Genomic DNA, 6,879 nt, shown 5'->3' on the forward strand with positions numbered 1-6,879 from the left:
AGGCTCTGGAGACAGGTTTCTTGAGTCCAAACCCCATATCCACCCCGTGCTAGATATGCAACCTTGGGAGAGTTATTGTCCCTCAATGCTGCCTCTCATTATCCATAAAATGGGGGTATTAATGGAGTAGAAGTCCTCATCTTATCATTGTAGGCAGGATTGACCACCGTTGGTTGGTTCATTGAAAACTTGGTTAAAATGAGCAATTAAAAATACTTTAAAACATATAAATGTACATTAATTTGCCAATCTTTTGATATAGGACCACGGTTTGATTTTGTGTTTAGTATGGGTGATGTTTGAACCTGTAGTTGTGTTTGGTTTTGCAAACAGGACTGCCTTTTCCTGCCATCCTCTGGGGAAATCCATTTAAAGGAAGAATGGTAAAGCAATTGATAAGAAAATAAAGACTTTATTCCTCAGAGGGTAATTTCCCTTGCTTGAGCTCCAGTGGCTAAATGGGCGTCTAAAAACTCCTCCAAAAAGAAGCTTCCTCTGACTTCCCAAGTCAGCCAAACTTAATTAAAGGGGGTGTGGGTGTGGCTGCGTTCACACAATTGCAGTTGACTGAGCTCACAGGAAGCTGTTGTCTTTTCTTACAGCAATTTGTGTACAAATGGGGTTGCCCATTAAATAAATAAAAAGAAACTGCCAAAGGCATGGAAGCCACCCAGTAAGTTGCTGACAGACAGATGGAAGGAAATGCCAATTCCTTGTAGGTAAGTTAGGCAAAAATTATATCCTAGTAGTAGAAACCCCGTAGTAACTAATTTTTAAAATAGTTTATAAATTAGTTTATTATGAAGAAGAGGTTTTATGCCCTAACCAGAAGCAGGCCATGTGGTTGACGTGAGGTTTTTGTAACTTCCCTCACTGGCCTTTAACGGCCTTTACACGCAATCACTCTTTCGCTTTGATGGTGGTGGTGAAGGGGGGCTCTCTTAAATTTTGTTTAACATTGAGTTTGTTAATGGTCAGCTCATCACAGCAATCGATATCAGACACCCCCCAGTTTTATTGATATATAATCAACATATAACAACATATTTGTTTCAGGTGTACAACATAACTATTCTATATTGGTACATATTGCGAAATGACCACCACAATAAATCTAGTTAACATCCATCACCTCATATACTAACAATTTTTTTTCTTGTGATGAGAACCCTACATGTCCATTGTCTTTGCTACTCTCACACACACATATGTCAGATGTTCATGAGCTGGTGAGCCTACATGTGCTCAAGTTATCTGAAAGGAGCAGTGCTTAGGAAAAGCCCTTGAAGAGCAGCGGTTCCCAAGGGGCTGACTTGGCCCCCTATGGGACATTTGTCAGAGTCCAGAGACACTTTTGGTTGTCGAGTGGGGCAGAATGGGTGGAGGCCAGTACACAGAACAGCACCCCACAGCAAAGAGTGATCAGACCCAAATGTCAATAACTCTGAGGTTAACAAAGAGGGATTCACTTTCTGCATCTCCTTGCTCAAAACTACGTCGGAGGCCATTCACCTGTTTGTCTCCTTGGCAATTGGCACTTGTTGGGCATTTGATAATGAATGACCTGTTGACTGAATAAATGCACAGCAAGAGACTGTCATCAAGGACCGAGTGCTCCTGAAAACTAGTAGTGACCTAGTTTGCCTGGACACAGGCGTTAATTTAAAAATAAAAAGGCCGTTCAAAGTAAGAAAGCTACAACCACTTAAGATTAAAAAAAAAGGAATAGCTATTTGGGATGCACTAATTCAGGCATAAACCTAAATAGTGTTCCAGTTAGGAGACCAAAGCAAGGGACAGTTATGAGAAAGGGATGGGGAACAATTGCATCAGTAGAAGGAAGGCATTGCTATTGGTGCAGAGAACATAGCACAGCGATGTTAATTCTAAATGATGTTTTTAATTTTCAGTCCAGTAGTCTGTTACCTTTGCAAACAGTTCTTTGGGACTCAAGTTTGCTTTAGTCCCAGAACGAAAGTTATTTTGCCCTATTTTACCGTTCCAAAGGTTTGAGGCATGACACATGCAAGGCAGTTCCTCTGGCATGGCAGCTTCCACTCCATTTCAAAGTATCTCATTCATTCATTCATTCATTCACACACAGGCACAAAACCATAAAGTCTAGATTTTCAACCATATTTTATTTTTGCCCCCAACCAAATTGGGGGCAAAAATAAAAACCAGAAATGAGTATATGAATTCCAGCGAAGCCCAGGCACAATGCTAGGTGCTTCCATGCATATCATTGATTATTTAAATTAAGCTTCCTAACCCAACAGCGGCAGCTTACTCTGGAAGAGCTGGTCCCGCTCCTTCCTCCTCCCACACACGACTCTTCTGCCTCCCGCCCCAGGGCCTTGCTCCCACTGCCCCTGCGCGAGGCGAAGCGCAGGACGTTACCTCACAAGGGGCAGAGAGCAGCAAGTGTTACCATGGCGACCAACACACGCTCAGAATCTTCCGCAAGTGACGTTCGAGCCCCATACAACCGACCCTAAGGTCTGCAAACGGATCAGCCACCGTGGCAGGACCTGGTAAGCGGGGCCGATGAAAGAAAGTGGGAATGCCTGGGTCGGGGACATTTCTCACTCCCATCAGCGGCCCTGTCTCTCAGTGGCCACTTCCAGATCTGGGGTTGAGGTGGGGGTGGGGTGGGGTGGGCGGTAGTGCGGAACCACAACTCCCAGAAGCCTCTGTGGCGACCTGGCTATCCTTTTTCTCCTCCTCCTCCCTTCCTGATTCCCCAGCAAGTAACAGTTGGCGAAAACATTTACAAGCGCTTTATATCCAAGAACTCATCCCTGGAAGTAGGTATATTTGACATAATCTCTTTTTTATGAACAAGTGTGCCTTATTTTTCTCTGCCCCTTTGAGACTATAATACCCAGAAGTCTCTAGGCCACTTTCCTCCCCACCCCCTCCCTCAGTCCAATGGTTGCCTTGGATTCAGCGGGACGCCTGAAGAATGAGGCGGGGCCAGGGTGCAAAAGGATTCCGATTGGTGAAGACGCCACGCCTCCTGCCTTAAAGAAGATGTCAGGGGTGCACGTGCGCATTGCATTGGCCTCGCGCGCATCCTAGGTCCGCGGGGTCCAGGGCTCCACAAGCCTCGGTCACCTGGGCAGTGTCGCAAGTCGCGCAGGGGGAGGCCGAGTCTGCGTTTGCAAGGGGCCCCGGGCCTCGTTCCCGAGACTAGAAGTGGGGGCTTCAAAGAAGTACCCCGGGAGGTGAGTGCGATACCAGGTTCCCCCACCCGGGTTTCCCAGTCTCTACGGTAACAGCCCAGCTTCGCTTGCATGTGACGTCATAGTTCCCCCTGGGGCGAGGGAGAGCAAATTTGATGGTGATGCTGATTCTGAGCCGCGGCTCCTCCTCCAGGCAGTCTACCGTATGCTGACCCTCCCTGGATGATGTGCATTTTCAAACCCTTTCAGCTGGTGCGTCTGAGTCAGAGAGGCACCAGAGTAGGAACATTTCTGGAGAGTAAACCCGTGAGGACAGATGGAGGTCACTCAGCCCCTGAGCCCCGAGAGGCCTGGAGACAGATCCCACCCGAAGGACAGGAGCGGCTCTTGAGGAAACTGACCATCCTGAAGGACGAAGGCCACCCACGTTAGGCATTTTGGGAGTACCACCGGCCAGCCTGTCAACAAGCCTGGGAACGCTCCTCGGGAAGAGAGGCTGATCAGCACTCCATCTGCGGGAAAAGCTTCCAGCTGCATTTCGGACTTGGGCAACTACCTGAGGATCTACCTGGGGAGGAAGCCGGGCAAGTGCAGCGAGTGTGGGAAGGCCTCGGTTCCCGCTGGGCCCTCAGCCGGGGAGGATGCGCGGGGAGCGGCCCTACGCATGACCGCACTGCGCCTGCGCGCACCTGGCGCCGACCTGAAGGTGCACGAATAGTAGTAGCCTGGCGGCTGCGGCACCACAGTGGGCGAGAGGCCCTTGGACACCCGTTGTGCGGGAAGGCCTTCGCTCAGCGCCCCTACCTGGACCAGGACCTTGCGCGCGCACTGGAGCGAGAGGCCCTTGGAGTGCCACCGGTGCTCGAAGGCCTTCGGTAAGTGCGCACACTTGGTGCGGCACAGCGGGGCACACGTCTGTGTTGGGGCATGGAAGGGAGGGCACACGCCGCCGGGGAGCGGCACCAGGAACACGCGGACGCCGGCGTCGCCTTGGTTGGGTGCCCCTGCCTGCGGGGACCTTTGGGCGAACACCCTCGCAAGCGCACCCCACGCCTGCGTGCAGTGCGGGAGCATCTTCAGGGGCAGCGCAGCGGTCGCGCAGCTTTGGCGGCTGCACATCCCCTAACCCTGTCATCCTACGAGGGTGGGCGGCGACACCAGCTAACCCGTGTCCGAATGTTAACCCGTAGGTCGGGTGTTGACGCTGCCGCCTGGTGCAATATTTCCAAGACACAGGGGACAGGATTGGGGCAGGAAGAGAGCTTTCTGTAGAGGCCCCATTATGTCCTCTGTTTGAAATATTTATTGGAAAGCCGTATTATGTCAGTCTCGGAGTTTCTACGCCTCTTCACTTTGGAGCTGAACCTGAGGATGTAGAGGTCACTGGTCACGGGGCCACTTGGCTGCTCATCGCCTTGCAGGCATCTGCTCTGGGCAGGAAGGGCAAGGAGGTGAGGGTGCTGCTTCAGAACGTTCCTCTGTTGAGGCCAAAGACCCGGTTGAAATCAATCATCAACGGCCAGACTTAATCACGCCTATGTATGAATCCTCCATAAAAACCCAAAAGGGGGGTTCAGAGAGCTTCCAGGTTGGTGAACAGGTGGAGATTTGGGAAAGATGGTGAACTCTGAGAGGTCATGGAAGCTCCGTGCCCTTTCCTTATCTCTTGCCCTGGGCGTCTCTACCATCTGGCCATCCTGAGTAGTGTCCTTTTATAATAACCAGTGCTCTAGTGAGTGAACTGTTTCTCTGAGTTCTACGAGCTGCTCTAGCAAATTAAACCCAAGGAGGGAGTCGTGGGAACCTGTGATCTATAGATGGTTGATCAGAAGCCCAGGTGATAACCTGGACTTGTTCATGTCTGAAGGGGGGAGGGGGACAATCTTGTGGAACTGAGCCCCTGACCTTGGGATCTGACGCTGTCTCCAGTAGATGGAGTCAGAATTGAGTTGAATTGTGGAACACCCAGCTGGTGTGGGAGAATTGCCTGGTGGTGTGTGAAAAACACACACATTATAATTGGTATCAGAACCGGAACAAGGTTCCCCTTGCTCCAGGAAAGGCCCCTTCTTTCTTTTTGACTCTAAATAAAACCAGGACAGTTGAAACAACCACTAAATTAAAGCAGGGCCTGGTCCTCTGTAGTTACAAAGCTTCACAGTAGCATTACCGCATTCACTTAGTCTGTTCTAGTTTGGAAGCATGTGGGGGAGGAGCGGGGAGCTCCATCCCAGAAACTGGGCTTCAGTTGACCCCAGGAAGTGCTGTGCCAGTTTTTTAAAGAAATGGTACTTATGTGATGTGCTGGAGGTGTTACCTAATGCTATGGAAGTAATCAGTTTGCAATATAAATGTATCAAATCAACACCTTAAACTTTCACAATGTTTTATGTCAATTATATCTTGATAAAGCTGGAGGAATAAAAAAGTTCCCCAGTTGCCCAGCCCTGGTTGGCAGCCTGCGTTGTAGTCCAGGAAGTACCTCCTCATTCATTCCTCCAACTCAGGGTGCCTGCCGGGGGGCTGCACCTCCTGGCCCTTTGGGATGGGGAGGTGTTGGCAGACAAATGCATGGGCAGCCATGAGTGTGAAAAGTGCTATGATGAGGACAAGTACAGGATCCCAGGGGACCAAGAGCAAGTAAGTACTTCTTTGACCCAAGCTGGGGACGGGAGGTAGGGCAAGGGTCACCTCAGGGATGATTTCTGGGGAAAGTGCTATGCATCTAAAGAAAGAGTGACTGGCGAGGTGGGTGAAGAGGTGCATCACTTCTGCCCATATCCCATGGCCCAGGACACCAGTTGCGAGGGAGGCTGAGAAGTGTAGCCTTCGAAGCAGCTCAAAGAGCCACGAAGTGGCCACGAAGCAGCTCAAAGAGCAGCTCAAAGTGGGTCTCATGGCTGTGCTGGAAAGAGCCTGGATGTGGGGAGGGACTGGCTGGTCTAATGCATCTGATAATATTAACCAAACAGCAGTGATAATAAAACAACTAAATGCCGTTTGCTGAGCACACACCCTTGCAGTAGAAATTCTGCTAACCACTTGACACATACATATGATCTCATTGAGTCTTTGCTGTAGCCCACAGAGATGCTTGGCCCTGTCTTAAAAATAAGGACAGTGAGTAGCAGTGTCGCTCTCTGAGCTTCAGTTCCCTCCCCTGCTATGTGGGAGGCACAACTCCCTATGTGCACTTGTGAGGATTTGAAGTAAGGCACCAAGCTCCCAGCCCCTAGTAGGACCTCTATATTGACCTGCTTTTCTGAGAGCTGCTGGCTGGTGGGAAATGCTCCCGCGCTATGTAATGGTTGAACAGCACAGCCATGGTGCCACCTGGTGGCCACATCCCGCAACTGCTCCGTCGAGCACTGGGGTATTGCTGCTAAAGCAGGGTTCTCAAAGTGGGCTCCCTGTGGGGGCCAGACAGATGACACAAGTGATGGAGGCAGGCTGGGTGTGAGACAGAGAGCTATGGGATTGTGGAAGACTGGGAAGCCATCCCAAATCTCCAGCAAAGTGTTGCCGTGTGGTCATGCAGACCCAGAATTTCCCTAACTGGTGATTTTTAAAAAAGAAATCCCAACTCTTGCGAATTGTGTCTCTTTTTAGAAACGAGCACTAATTAAAATTGTTTTGCAAACACTATATTGGCCAAACACACCTGGAGGCTGGCTATAGCCTGTGGCCCACTGCT

The sequence above is a fragment of the Rhinolophus ferrumequinum genome, chromosome 15 (genome assembly GCF_004115265.2).
Source record: "Rhinolophus ferrumequinum isolate MPI-CBG mRhiFer1 chromosome 15, mRhiFer1_v1.p, whole genome shotgun sequence".
Taxonomy (NCBI): Eukaryota; Metazoa; Chordata; class Mammalia; order Chiroptera; family Rhinolophidae; genus Rhinolophus; species Rhinolophus ferrumequinum.